Genomic DNA, 15,554 nt, shown 5'->3' on the forward strand with positions numbered 1-15,554 from the left:
TACCCTTCAAATTTAGATTTCTTACAATGGAAAAGTGAGGAAGAACGAAGGGAAAAATTTTCTTACTTTTTGAGAAGTACAATAACTCTTAAAGAAGGTGGGAAAAAGAGTTACTTCCTTTGTAATTGATCTGGATTTTATAATTCTAAAAGTAAAGGTGTAAGAGCTATAAAATCACAAGGTACCTGCAAAATAGAGGGGCACTGTCCATCTACTATTGAAGTTACCAGTAATGGCATTATTAAGATTTTATATTTCCAAACACACGTGGGACACACAGTAGATCTAGAACATTTGCCGTTAACAAAAGATTTGCGAGAAGTGATTGCAGGTAAGTTTCTTTATGAACTTGATTGTGAAATTCAATATAAAACAGACATTATTATACAACATTATCATATAAATGCAATATTTTCAGGTAAGTTAAATGAAGGCATTCCGCCACAGAAAATATTAGATTCCACAAGGAATAGTATTAAAGAAGACATTTACAGGGAGCATTTATTGACAAAAAAAGACATACATAACATTTCTAATTCTTACTGTATGGGTAATGATGAACAATATCATCCAACTGATGCTGTCAGTTTAAGGATCTGGATAGAAAAAAATGAAATGTTTAGATGATAATTCAGTTCTTTTTGTAAAATTCCAAGGAGAAGCAGCAGATCAGCACTTGGAAATTAGTAACTTCTGCATCATCATAATGACAAATGTTCAAAAGCATATGCTTTTAAAGTTTGGATCCGATAGCATATGCATCGATAGCACACATGGGACTAATGCTTACGATTTTCAATTATCGACAGTTTTAGTCATAGACGAGTTTAATTCAGAATTTCCTGCTGCTTTTTGCCTAAGCAATAGAGTAAATTTAGGTTCAATGCAAAAATTTTTTCAGTGTATTAGGGACAAAGTTGGACTGCTGTCTGTAAACTGCTTTATGAGTGATGATGCACCAGTATATTATACTGCATGGACATTAGTAATGTGTGATGCCAAATTTAGGATTCTATGCACCTGGCACGTTAAAAAGGCATGGCTGCAAGCAGCAAATTCAATTATCCCCTCAAAGCGAAAGGAAGTTTTGAAATTTTTAAATGTAGTATCTGAATGTCATGATATAAAAGAATTTGAAGCACTGATATCTGATTTCCTCAGCAAACTCTTTGTTGATAGAGATACAGACAAGTTTGCTAATTATTTTGCTTCAAATTATGCAAACAGATGCGAGTTGTGGGCTAAATGTTATAGAAAAAGATGTAGCATCACAACTAACAATCATCTTGAAGCACTGCATCGAGTTTTAAAATATTCTTATCTTGATGGATTGAAAAACAAGAGGGTTGATAGGTGCATTGCGAAGCTTATTAATATGGTGCAAGATAAATGGTTCCAGAGATTTATCAAAACAACAAAAGGGCCAAACACATCAAAGATCAACCAAACAAATTTACGACACAACAGAGCAATAAATTTTCCAGCTAATAATATCACAGAAATCAATGAGTTTTCTTGGCATGTGATTTCAGAAAGTGACCCTACTCTTGAATATACTGTTACTCAAATACATACACAATGCATTAATTGTAACATTGTTTGTAAATGGTGCAAAATTTGTAACGATGCATTTGTATGCACATGCACAGATGCCACGATTAAAGGAAGTGTCTGTAAACATATACATGCAATAATTTTAAAGACAAGATTACCTAATAGAGAACAGTCAGCTAAAACTAAAGAATCAAATGATGTAAAACCCTTTCTTGATCTATCAGCACAAAAATTAAAAAAATCAGGAACCAAGCACCATATTATAAATCAACTGAGTATCATATCAAAACTTGTAACATCAACAACAGTAAATAATATAACTTTGGGAGATATTGAAAACACACTGAATAAAGTGATTACAAAATTAAAGAACGAAAAGCCGAAATTGAAAATGGTGAACTATGAACCTACAAATAAAAAAGCAGAGAAACAAAAGAATTTCTTTTTTACGAGAAAGAAAAGAAAAAGTCCATGCAGTACTGAAAATATTGCAACAACTTCATACAAGAAAGCTGCTATAGATGCCATTGGAAATAATGAAACTCTTATAATTCATGATTCTTTTGATCATATATATTGATATCTCATCATGTAAATATATTGTATATAAAATAATCTCTAAATAGTTTATAAATTAAAATATGATGAATTAAAAACAGTATATAAATTTAAAATGCTCTTAATCTTGTCACTACTTCATCTTTGCTAGTTACACAAGTAATTTATTAATCAGTTTTTGATCTCATATTCTGTCGCAGTATTTCACTACTAAATTATTAGTGTAAAGTTCTCCAGTTGATGGTACACATACAGTACAGTTAGCAACATCATTTTACAAAACATCGACATATAATGTGTTTATTAGGACGTATCACAACAATATGTGCAAAAGAACTAAAAGTTTCAGAATGAAATATGCAGTTACAGATTCAGTCAAATATAGATAGTAACATCATATACAGATAGAGAACATAATAGGAATAACAATCGCACTTGATTATTACAAAGGAAAATCATAATTCAGTATCTGCTGACAAATCAGAGTATGCTGGTATTTCTTTAAATAAATGATTAAAAATGCCACAAAAATATAATAAGTGCTTTAAAATTCTTAAATTCATATAAGTGTAAATCTTAGTGTTTTTGAAAATGCTACTGTATTTTGTTATCGAGCATTTTTGAATCGCTAGTGATTACAATAACAATTTATGAATAGTGAAAACTTAAATTATTCCAAGAGAATTGATTAATAAATTTCATACAGTAAATAAATCATTGGGCTGCAAAAGTATGCAGATATATGACAACCAATAACAGAAATAAAAATAAAATCTTTAAAAATTTTATAAAGTGGCGAAGCATGCAAGAGCTATTTATTTATCTTGTAAACAATACATTTTCAGTAGAATCAGTACTTTAAAAAATTGATATACTTTGGAAACATGCTCTGCAATGTAGTTGTTTTGTGATGAAACTGTTGATAGTGATGCTTTGATAATGCTTTTGTCTATTTGCTCCACACAGTAAAACTGTAGAATTTATGTATACATAGCTCTTGCTTTTATGTATGGATGCAAATTATACAGCTTTTAATTTTTCATGAAACTTGCATACATATTAAAGTCAAGTGACTTTTCAGAATATTACAACATTATAAATCTCACACCTTGAGATTACTAAGGCTTATACACAGATTTCAAAGGAAAGAGTTTGTAAAGTTGTATAAGGGCCTTATTATTATTGATATAGACACAAGTATATAGTTTTCATTAATTAACACATTGTTATTGATGAAGATCTCTTTATTGATTCTTACATAAAGCTATTTGGATTTTTTTCCAGAGGAAAAACAAAGTTTCATTTAACCTGCGAGCACACGCACCGATCCGACGAACACTAGAACACGCGCCGGGTATGTCATACCCGAATAAAACGTTTGTAATTAAAAATTTGCCGAATAAAATTAATCGATTTTTAAAAGAAATTAAAATGTAAAACCAAGTTAATACTTCATTTTAGACAAAATATGAAAGAATAAGGAGAGGTAAAATTATTTACTTACAATATTTTGAACATTGTTTACAAAATGAGGTCATATGTTCCATACATATACTCGTACTTTTGCTACAATTTTCACAAATGTATCTAGTCTTTCTATCTTTTTTCTTGGGGCACTCTGTACACCTCTTGTAAGTAATTTTAGGTTTTTTGGGGGGTGGTTCATTGTTAACATTTTCATCGGTGGTCAGTGTTTGTCTAGAATCAGGAACTACAGATGCTCGTCGTCGTTCATTTTGAACACTTTCTATTAACTGCATCCCTAAGGCTTTGAGAAAAGTACGCCTGGTATGGTATTTCGTTGGTGGTTCCTTCTTTGATAGTAGAATTATTCTTGCATTAATGGCAGCCACGTTTAACACTGAAAAGAAAACCACCATAGGCCATCGACGTGCTACTCTTGCTGTAGAATACGCAGCTGCCATCTCATCTACAACATCGACTGCTCCTTTTGTCTTGTTATATAATGTAATGATTTCAGGCTTTTTAGATTCCCCAGTAGATTCATCGATTTGATCGCCGGAATGCAGTGTGGATAACAGGATCACACTCTTATTTTTTTCGGCACATAAGATACAAGCGTTGCTTCTTTCTGAAAACCGAAAATTGAAGAATATACTTCTCTTTTCTCTGCCAGAAACTCAGGTGGGATTTCTCTCTCATTTTTACGCATTGTACCTACTATCGTAATTTTCTTCTTTAGGAGATCTTGAGATAATTCAAATCCCATATACCAATTATCAACTGTTAAATTTCGACCAGAGTTGTATAAGGGCCTTATTAAACGTTTGACAACTTCGCTTGCACCATTTTCAACTTGAAATGGCCCATCTGGTTGTTTACCAGCATAAATTTCCATACTCCAGGTATAAAATACCCTTGCGTCTACAAGAGCAAATATTTTTATGCCATACTTTGCTGGCTTGTTGGGCATATTTTGTTTGAAGGAACAACGACCTCTGAATGATTCCAACTTCTCATCAATGATCACATACTCTCCTAAAGTATAAGCCTTTTGGCAATTTGTGACAAAATTTCCAAAAAATTCTCTGATCGAAGCTAATTTATCAACGTCTCTTCTACTGGGACGATCTCTAATGTCATCAAAACGGAGGCATCGTAAAAGAAAGAGGAATCGGTTCATTGACATTTATTCCCGAACTATGTCCATTCCCGTTCTGCCTGTTGCCCACAAATCTCTTACGTTCACATGGGATGATTTATAAACTCCACATAAATACAGCAATCCAATTAAAGCTTTGATTTCCAACTCATTGATTGCTTTCGCATCCCGTTCATGAGTGAAATTTCCACGTACAATCAATATAAATATTTGTATTGTCGACTACATGTTTTAACATATCTTCATCGATAAGCAGTGACCAGGAATCTAAAGGTGTTGAGACGTCTTTAGAATACTTCGTATTTCTAGGGAGTTTAGTTATAATATTTTTGGCTCCAATTCTAACATTAGTCCGGAATTTATTTTTGTTCCATTTTACTCCATTTTTTTCCAACATAAAACTCATTGCTACATTGCAAAATTTCCTTTTCTGTTTCTGTATCTGAATCACTACTCTCTATGGATGAATCATGATGACTATTACATTCTTCGTCATCAACATATTCATCGTCTTCACTAAATGAATCCTCATCAGAAGAAACTGTTTTAAGAATATTTCTCAATCTTTTCATCTCTTCATCGTAAGGAATATACGGCGCCATGCTTACAACTCAAGAAAAACCTATACTTGAAAAAAAAAAAAGCTTGAAAACGAGAAGTGCGAAGTGACTCACTGAGAAACATGAGTACACGCGCGGGTATGAGATGCCCAAACAATGCTGTTCCTAAAAAACCGTTGCACCTGTCACCTTAGGAATTTCCCGCATTTAAGTATGTGGCCTTGAACTCAGCTACACCAAGTTTCGTCCTTTTATGAAAGAATAAGTGATAAATATACAAAAAGAAAAATGCCCATGGGTATGACATACCCATTGCGTGTGCTCGCGGGTTAAGAAAATAAACCATAGAATATTCTTAATTTTATTATAAACTTTCATTACATCACATGAATCTGTAAACACTGAACTAATCGTTTTCAATTTAAATCACAAATGTATTCTTCATATTGATTTATTGACAGTATGAATAATGACCAAAACTTAATATTATCTGTATATAATAAGAAATCATTGATACATAGGGTAAAAATAAGCATGAAGTTAGACTATATTAGCATGCTAATGGATCAACTAATGGCAAAAGACTTAAAAAACTTTACCTAATCATTTGTACAAGATTATTTAATGAACACAAAATGTATAGGAGTTACTCCAACCCTTTTTTGACCGCAGACACATTCTAACATATATTTTGAGATCTTGTACCCTTATGACTCAACATTCAAGCAGATTTCAGGCATGATAGACTTTTAAGTGCTTCTTTGTCATGAAATTATCTTATGATCATTTCATTCAACTACTACAAATCAAGGAAAGGAGAATTAATTACCAGTGTTTTTTACTTTTAGCCACTTGATAACGTTACATAATATGGATTAACTCAAAGCAAATTCTACTGATTATAATCAGATAATTGCATATCTCTTCTGAGAATTTAGATTCTTCCGCATTCATTTCTTTGCAGATCTTGCTCTAAATGGATTTCAATACATATTTACCACTAATAATCGCAAATGATAATAAATAACAAATTAATTTTTATTCTAAACATGATTTGGGGTGGTTGCATAGGTGTTTCCGTGTTTTTCCTCATGTGTAATGTGTATATGAGCCAGTTTCCCTTAGAAAGTTCTCCAGGAAGCCATCCTTCCTTGTAGGCAGTTAGCTCTCGAGTGTTTTAATCAAATAAAAACATATTTTTAAACTACAATTTCAAATTTTGTATTTTGTCCTTATTTATTTAACTAAATAATTAAAGTCCTCTTTAGTACATACACATATCAGGCGCTATTTTATCTTCATTTACAAAATAAAACAGTTGAAGTAGTTTTAGGACTTTTCTCTCATGGGGAAAAAATATCTGCATTTAATCCATTTCCTTTATGAAAACTGAAGTTTTCATACCAAACGAACTTCTTACAATATAACCTTCCTTACGAACTCTCTTATTTACCATATAAACCATTTCGGATCTTTGCTTTGGTAAATGGTCTAAGGCCTTTTACCAGTATATGGCTGTCATAATCCCTAAGGAAGCATATTAGAAAAACAAAACGGTCAGCTATACGCAGGGTTTAATTTCAAAAATTAGAAGTACCAGAGCCCTATAGAAGACCTTCAGGAAAGAGGAACAAGAGTAAATAAGAGAATAAGATGACTAACCAAATCATTAACAATTAAAAAATTAAATAATTCATTATTAAAAAAATTAATGGTTAAAGTAATTAAATAATTAAAATTTAATAGTATGCAAAGTGATAAATTAGAATTTAATAAGCAATTTTTAATATAATTTTATTATTAAAAATAAAGTTTCCAAGACCAGATTTCTACTGAAATTATTGTTCAGTTACATAAAAGAAGTGCTAAAGCCTTCTTATTTAGGGCTCCGGCTAAAATTATGAATTTTTCCTAAAACTAAGAAGTATCGGAGCCAGCCTCCGGTGGGCTCCGACGCAATTTAAGCCCTGGCTATACGGATATCTTGGTAAAGCAAAAGAAGAACCCATCTTTGGTCATGACCAAACATGGCGCATGATGAGTTTTGATTGTAAACCACATGAGAGGCGGAGTTTAAATACGTCAAAATGACGTCACCAAAGCCAACCAATCAAAATTTCCTGCCAAGTTGAAATTTAGTCTCACCCAAAGTAGACAGATGTCTTTTGTTGCACCCGCTAAGTCTTTCTGCACCGATGGGCGAAAAATCAAGCATAGGTGCGAAGGAAAGGTATATAGAAAGGGGGGCAATTTCGTATTTCAGAGGAGAGTGAAAAGGAACTTCGTATATTTTATACGAGTTCGAAAGGCCAGGAAGAAAAGATGGGACAAAATAAAGTAAAAAATAAATGGCCCAAAAGTAATGGAGAGGAAAAAAAAATTTATTTATAATTAAAAAAAAAGGGCCTATAGAAAGAAAAGTAAAGGAAGTAAGAGAATTTTGTTAAAAAAAAAAAAAAAAAAACAATTGTGTTCATGAGTGTAGTCAAAGTTGTTATCATTTACATTAAATACAGTCTTCCAGGTGTGTGTAATGAGTGTGTTTTGTAAAGCTGAATAGAGGTAAAGATGGGGAAAATTAATAATAAAATAATAAATTTTGGGGGTCCAGTCACATAACAGTATAAGTCAAGTTTAGAAGCTAACTTTTGCTATAACAGGGAAACTAAAATTTAAAATTTTTAAATTTAAACTTTTATTTTTTTACATGGAAACCAATATTAGCCTCTACCTTGAGACACAGTAACAGAAGACACATAAGATCAAGATACATATAATATCATGCAAAGTTATACATTAAACTAAGTAACATCATCTATTGCGGTTTCCAACATATTTATATATTCAGAAAACACCATCAGATAAAATCATAAATCCAAAACAAGGCGAGAACATATCAGCAAAAATAAATAAGTAAATAAATTACGGAGTTTTTTATTATTATTATTAATTAATTTTTTTAAAAAAAATAAGCATTTTATTTATTTATTAAGTTAATGGTCATAATTTATTATATGTGTACTATTTTATCAATTTGAGGCACACTGTATTAATATATGCTTTTAATTTAAATAGATAGGAAATATAGATTAAAGGAGCAAAAACTACAACTCTGTACATTCACTGAGGCCCGAGATCGTGTTTTTAGCTCTCGAGACATTCCTCAAAGGGGCCCCAATGGGTAGGGCTAACACAACTAATAAGGATAGCGTCCCTACGAGATAGTAACCAAAAAAGAACCACATGATTTAAAGCAATTACTAAGTATTTAATGCCAAAACATAATAAAATGAGCATAATAATAATAATGATCATAATAAATGAATGAATTTAAAGGCACTTTCGTGACAGATATTTGATTTAGCTTAGAGAAAATAAGTTCTACTTATCTGAACGCTCCGTCTTAGTGCTGCAAAAGATTGCAAGGAAGACAAGACCCCCCAGGTACAGGAGAACTCCCAGCTTTGAGAACGAGACAATGCAGAGGATATTCGCGAAAATTTTCTGAAATAAATGAACATTTTCCGGAAAACACCTTTGAAAATTCAGGAGCTCTTCCAAGATCCTGCCTCCATCGTACGTGATCACAGCGCCCTCCAAAATTTCAAGTCATTTAACCGCCATCAAGAATATACTTGAAGTGAAGTAAATTAAGTACAAGTCTAGGAACAACAAGCGCCTGGCCCCAGCCACTACCCCAAGCTCTTATTGGTCACGACTTCTGATGTCATACAGTGACGAAAAGAATTCTCGGCGGCATTATTGTGCGCCAAAAGCTTGAGCCCAAGGTCATTTTAGCGCTGAAACAGGCGAAGCGCTAGCCGACGATAGAATAATTTGCCATATTTGGGAAAAAATTACAAAAAAAAAAAAAAAAAAAAAAAGCAGTTTCAGAAATATATTGTTAATATACATAGTATTAGAAAAAACGTGCAAATCGATGTGCAGGCGATAACCGTTCAGCAGTATTTTTGTCATTAGATGAATATCGTTTGACAATAAACATTTTATATAAGATAAAAAGTGATCACTTTTTATAAGTATAAAACACTTTTACAATAACACTTTTTGTAAGATATAAAAGTTAAGAAACAAAACAATAATGCATAAAAAAACAGCATAATAACTCCAATTGACAAAGTCAAATAAACGATATTATTAGTGCTTTAAAAATATCTTATCACTTTATCTTATTTTTAACCATAAATGAAGATAAATTAATGCCTAGAATTAGAAAGAAAAAATCTAATCTGACTACGAGCAATTTTAATACCAAACAATCTCTATATTACAAACAATAAATGAAAGGAAGGTTATTTAGTTAACAAACAATTAATTTTTATAAAGCAATAACTAGCTTTTACATTTATATCACTTTTAAAAACACTTTTCTACAAAATAAACCGCTAATTCATGAAAACTGCGGCAGACATTATTTACACAGTAAGAGTTAAGTGCTATTTCTTGACATTGCTGACGAAGCAACGTCAAGAAATAGCATTAAGAATTTATATAAAAACTGCCGACATATTTTCTTATATTGTTAGGTTCGTTTTAATTGCAAATATTCTATTACATTGCACAAATTCACATTAACACAGGACATAACCAAATCCAAAGTAGTTATAAGTTCCCCTTGACATAACTCAAACGAAACAGATAATGGAATCTTTTCAGCATGACGTCATAAACGGCAACCAATAAAAACAGGGGTGGTGGCTGGGGTCAGGCGCTTGTGTTTAAATCCCTTTTTATTCTACTTTAGAAATCACAGATGCGTTCACTTGACGCTCACAAACTACGCTGACCCGGCGGTGTAACAAAAATAGAAAAGTACAACTAAAAATAAATGACAGGATGCATAAATAACGAAATCACTACCTATGAGGCTCTATAATCGTAACTAACTTAACCGCGTTCTAAGATACAGCTGAGATTCGACTTAAAAAAAAGGGCATAATTAGGAATATGTACTGCAATTTCCTTTCATTGCATATGTTAATATATATATATATATATATAATTAATAAGCTAGGTAGTAAGTACAATATTAAAAAGACCAATTTGATAAAAAAAACTTTTGCGCAATATGCTGCAAAATTATATATGTTTGTGTGTGTGCAAGATGATATGTTTTATGATTTAAATTTTATTTATTTAATTCTTTTTATTTTCCTTCCTATTACTTTTGTTAAAAATTTGTTATATTTTTACTCACTAGTAAATCGTCTTTTAATTCATCAAACCAAAGTTTTCTTCTTATTAGTATCTACGATACATAGTATATTTGTAGCTACGTGATAAGTATAATTCCTGAATAAATAAAATAATTGATATAGTCATGGGTTGCTAAAAATTAAAAGTTTTTTTAAACTATTATTGAATAATTTTAAAATTATCATTTTCATTAGGAAGATTAAACACGCGTATGCAATGCTATATTTCAATGATTTGACTTATGACATTGTTGCATAACCTTTTCAGACAAAATAATGTATTTTAATCATAAAATTCCTGTTAACAAATAGTTTACAAACATGTAACCTTTCAGAAATTTTCCATTTTGCAAAAGATCATACGTAAAATTATGTTTACGTTTCTTCACATACCTGAAGTTTTGAAAAGGCCATTTCTTTTTTCCATACTCTTTATTAAATGTGCTATCCAGCAGCTTAACAGCAACGGATTTTTTCGGAAAATTTCATCATTTACTGGAACTCGTTGCTTTTTTTTTTTTTTTTTTTTTCCTTTTCTACCGCCATCCTCAGTAATAAACACGTGCGAAAATGCCTCTTTGACAACAAACTACTCCCTTCTCCTGAGCCTCGAGCAATGTAGAGGCAAAGAATATTGTTAAGAAGGAAAGCTTCGCACCAGCAGGTGTGGCTCCTTCCCAAGGAAAAGGGACGCAACTGCGCATGCGTGAAATATCTGTCGCCCAAAAGCACCAAAGCTCGAAGCTGATGTCGACGGTCATCAGCTTCGAGCACGGTCACGTTTATCAAGAGTTTAAAGCTGTGTGACTCCATATGTTTCCCCTAAATATTGACAGATATAAAATCAGACATCAAACTGTGATATGGATAATACAAGTTCAACTAGTGAAGCAAAAAATGCACGAAAATTCGAGTTTAAATTATCTCGAAAAGTCAAAGAACGATTCATCTTAACCCGTGTTCCTCAATTTCCTGTACACGTGGCGGAGGTGGAAAAATATAGGCCAGGTACATCACAAAGGAGGAAATTCTCGCCAACAGGTTCCGTCGCCAAATCCCTTTGCGAATTGTCCCTCTTCTTTCTAGCGGCGTAGAAGACAAACTGGTTTACATTACATCTATGGAGCCTTTCCTTCTTTACATAGACTTTCTTTGGTAGAGGTGAGATAGACTGGTTGCTATGCAATAAACATCACTTCCGCACGGAATATCCACTTCATTTTCCGCCGACTGAATTTGAAGGGGCCAGACTCGCTTTCCCTTCTGCTGTCGAGTGGAAAGAGAATCCCGACTGGTTTTCCGATATCGATCTCGACCGGTGTCCAGACTAGACCCCCAATAAGAACAGGGGTGGTGGCTGGGGCCAGGCGCTTGTTTTAAACCCTTCTTACGAGTTTGTGTAATTTCCAGTTCATAGCAGTCACTAATACTGTTGCTGACAAGTTGGGGCCACGCAACATCATAAACCAATTCTGACATCTCTTTCATCATTGCTAGGAAATCTTCTCCCCACCTTTCCAACTCTTGAAAAGTGCATATACATTTATTTAGATTTAGACTATGTTTCAACTTGTTTTATAAATTAAATAACAAAAGTGTAGAAAATGTTGATAAGCGCCAAAACTTGAACAAAAGTAAATTTTGATATTCATAAACTAAAACTAAATACTTAACATATAAATAAAAGGCTGACCATGTTCTTTCCCCAGAAGCTGTGAAATTTCCCCTTGATTGAAAATCTCTGTTGTAGAAGATATATCAAGATAGGAGAAATTAAAAGAGAGTAACATACTTTTCAAATGAAGTTGAATGTTTACCACACCAAAGATTCAAGGGATGTCTGCTATGAAATAAATACCTGGCTAAAGGGTTTTCTCAGGATTATTAATATGTATTTATATTAAACATGTAGAAAGCCACAATATGCAATTTTTCTCGCCAGTTGGGAAGTGAATTCAGATCGTAACTAGTACTTTTCAGAGGTTTTATCTAGTGCCGTATATTTTGAAAATATTTTACCTAACTGAGATCAATTTCATAAAATATTTAGAAAGTTTCAATGAGGCATTAGCAATTGTTACCTGCTATACACAGTGATGAAATAATATTACTGGATATTCAGTATTGATTATTAACTTGTTTAATTATGACTACAAATTCAGTGTATATGACAGCATACATACAAGGCATCACTAATAACAATCACAGTAAGACAGTTAATTTTAAATCCTCCTAAAATTAATAATCTATATTTGTAACATTTAATATATTGTAGCTATTTCTATTTTCTAAGTACAAAAATGTAGGTACCTTTATAAAGGACTAGATTTAAATTATTAGAGGCCATCTGGTGTTTTGAAAGTAGCAGATGTCACTAATGCATGTTAATGATATAATTGATATGAATAATGTACAGTACATTCGCATATAAAGTATTTTGTGAAATACCCTTATATTATTCAACGTTTTTAACTTTTCGTTATTTGAAGGAAAAAGTATGTCACCTTTTTTAATGTTTTGTTTTATGGTTTCAGTTTGTTATTTACTGTATTAAATATAAACTTACACATTTTTAACAAAGGTTTTTTTTTTTTTTTTTGTACCTGAAAGAAACAGAAAATGTGAAGTACTTAAAAAATACATATTGAATTTGTGCTAAACTTTTATCAATTACAGATATGTGACAGTTTAATGCAATTAAATTGTTTATCAATTCAATAATCAGGTCTATGAATAAAATATAAAATTAAAAAACTCAATTTTTTTTTTCAACTGTGAAAGAAATAATTTGTTCTGATGAATATTCCTTTAGTATTTATATCTTAGAAATTAATCTTGAATTGTTTAAAAAATCATGTTATTTTGCTTTTCATAATTTATTATATAAAAGTTTAAATGAAGAAGATGGCAGTACATTTTATATTTTATTTCTCTATAATTTTAGTCATAAATAAAAATTTTAAAAAATGCTTCAATAACTAAAGTATTTTATGAAAAAATGGTCATTTGAAAAAGGGACCTTGATAAAGTTTTGATTAGTGTTTATTCAAAAATATCATTGCCCTGCAAGAGTACGAGATAAAAATCCAAGGTCTGATTTTTTTAAAAGGGCTTAACAAGCTGAAATACAAAGTTTGACATTTCATTCCTACTTCTTGTAGTTTTGCTAAGTAGCTCACCAGTGACCAAGTAAATAGTGTTTGGATGGACTTCTCTATATGAAACATAAATGAAAACCAGTTTCCTCTAGAAACTGCTCCATGAAAATATATTTCCCCTTATGCAGATAGTCTTGTGTGTTTTGATTTAATAAATTAATCTGATCAAACCCTGATTATCAATATACCCTATAGATACTGAAATCTCAAGCATACCTGAATTCTTTGGATGTTTGTGCCTTCCATATTCTAAACAAACATCCACCAGAGGCCAAGTAACAAAATTCCTAAATATGGAAGGTTCATGTCCTTGTGAATGGGCTGGCTGCATAAGCGTTTTTGTGGTTTTGGTCATGTGTAACATTGTACAGGTCTCCTGAAGAAAATTCTCCACAAAAGAACCCCCTTGTGCAAGTAACCCTCATGTGCTGTGCAATACAAGTAATCTAACCTAATTTAGTATAAACATATTTATTAACAATTGCAGTTTTGCTATGTACCGTGGCTCAAGCCTGTGGTATTAATAAAGAATTATCACCTATTTTTTTAATTAAAACTATTCTGCCTCTTTTAACTATTGATTTGTGTGTGTGTGTATGTATGTATGTCATGCCTTCAGACATAATATCAGTGTTTTGATTTTGTATCCTATTCCATGCAGAGCAACAAAGTTTTCCAATATTTTCAGAATACACTGAAAATCTTCTGTTATTACCAAACTAAATTTAGTGGTAGTTTGCCCGCAAATTGAAAAATTTTTTTTGTTATTACCAGGTAGATTCTTTAAACAATCTCTGAAAACAATAGAATGCCACTTGTGAAATTTGGTGTTATGTAGTTTGCTATCCTATGAAAGTTTTTTCTCCCCTGAATTTCGTGTAATCTTTGGTTTATTTTCTCATATAACAGCATTAGTGCTATGTACTAAACAATTTTTATTGTGGACGTGTTGAAATCTTGCTTTCATGTTTGAAATCACACACATTGGGAAGGAATGGAACATAAGGAAAACACTAAGAAGGCATAAAATCCATAAATGAGAGTAACAACTGTATCTGTAATATATATATATATAGCCTACCATGGGATCTGGTGGATACGACTGCTGAGCATTGATAGTTGGACAAACTTCAAATTCTGGCGAACAAATTCTCTGCGTAGATGCTTCCGTGGATTTACCCATATACAACATGAACAGAGGTAGTTCTCAGAAAGTTATCCATGAAGGCATCTTTTCTACTTCACAGCCCAGCAGTTAAGACAGCTGAGCACTGATAGTTCAAATCTAAGCGAACAGACAGGCTGCATGCACGTTTTCATAGATTCTTCCCTTGCATAATATGAGTAAAAGCCTGTATCCGTCAGAAAGCCTTCTATGAAAGCATCATTCCGTCAGGAAATATACATTAGTATACATAATTTAATAAATCCAAATATCTTTAGGCAGACGGTTCATGTCTTTGCCTAAACCTGAACTATATATATTAAAATCCTTTTCCACATATATATTTAAAAAATACCTCAGAAAATAAAATATTAATTTTTTAATGTTTCTTATATATTATTAAGTTTCTTATATATCATAGATAGATAGGTAGATAAAAACTATGTAAATCAAAATTCTAATTTAAATTTTGTTTTGCCTTTTAATTCGTCATTTTAATTTAGGTATTTTCCCTTTCCGTACAAAAAATAGTAACTGCTTATAATAAACTTCTCTGGACTGTTTCATTCCTCTATTAATCCATGTCAAGTGACTTCTGCATAATGCTGGTGATGTTTTGTGACCCAAAACTCAACTAGCTAATAATAATTTTAGACCACTATTTATCAATCAGTTAAATAATGCCGAAACTAATTCACTTTGAATTAAGATTTTGTCTTG

The sequence above is a fragment of the Stegodyphus dumicola genome, chromosome 1 (genome assembly GCF_044657685.1).
Source record: "Stegodyphus dumicola isolate Sdum_Otavi_A_Nest chromosome 1, ASM4465768v1".
NCBI classification, from domain to species: Eukaryota; Metazoa; Arthropoda; class Arachnida; order Araneae; family Eresidae; genus Stegodyphus; species Stegodyphus dumicola.